The sequence below is a fragment of the Triticum aestivum genome, chromosome 4D, assembly GCF_018294505.1.
Source record: "Triticum aestivum cultivar Chinese Spring chromosome 4D, IWGSC CS RefSeq v2.1, whole genome shotgun sequence".
In the NCBI taxonomy this organism is placed as follows: domain Eukaryota; kingdom Viridiplantae; phylum Streptophyta; class Magnoliopsida; order Poales; family Poaceae; genus Triticum; species Triticum aestivum.
The window spans coordinates 37,065,346-37,066,232 of record NC_057805.1 but is presented as its reverse complement, the minus strand read 5'-3'; the positions used below and the strand labels follow the sequence as shown (position 1 = coordinate 37,066,232).

General features: G+C 47.4%; 1 pseudogene; it reads right to left on the bottom strand.

Moving 5' to 3' along the window:
* Positions 1 to 887, bottom strand: part of LOC123095997 (serine carboxypeptidase-like 2) — an 84,671-nt pseudogene that overhangs the window by 82,713 nt on the left and 1,071 nt on the right.

The following is an 887-nucleotide window of genomic DNA, read 5'->3' as shown; positions in this document are numbered from 1 at the left end:
GATGCGACATCGAGGAGGGGGGCGGCGAGGCAGGGGACGGCAATGCGACAGCGAGGAGGGGGACGGCGAGGCGAGGCGGGAAGCGAGAGGGACAACGCGAGAGGAGAAGCGACGGCGAGGAGCGAGGGGGCGGGGGCGGCAGAGCGCGATAGGGGATTGGGGCGTGGGCGCGATGCGGTTTTGAGAGAAGTTAGGGTTTGAGAGAATACAGGTTAAAGTAGATAGGTATTAAAAAATAAAAAAATAGACAATAAAATGGATTGAACTCTCAATACAATTGGAGTAAAGTCTCAATATTACACCGATTCATAAAATAGACAATAAAATAAATAGGTAGTAGTTGATCTACAACATGGATTCAAGTCTTCTTCGCGGTCTTTTTTGTCTTCTTTGTAGTAGTATTGCTCCTTGAAGTCGCCCTCTTCTTTAGGATTGTCGACTTGGTGAAAATCTTCCTCAGTATCGACTTCATCACGCCCAATGATACTCTTTTTGCCTCTCCTCACGACTACATGGTTTGGCCTTGTCGGGTCTGTTATGAAAAAACATTGGGCCACATCCTTAGCCATAACCCAGGGCTCGTTTTCCCTTCACATTCTTTGCACCAATGGGTTGCGCTTCGGGTATAGTCATGGTAACCAAACCATGATCCTCGTAGTCGACATTCTTTGCCCATCTGACGCGGAACATCGCCACTGTATACTCTCCTCCCATGTAGTCAAGTTTCCTGATTTCTTCGATCCTTCCATAGTATCTTCGATTCACACCACCGATCTCTGATTCTATAGTTACCCCAGAGTTCTGGTACACACTATTTGTGTCTTTGGCCTCCGTATAGTAATAACAAACATGTAAGTACGTGATTTGGGCGGGGCAGTAATCGACTG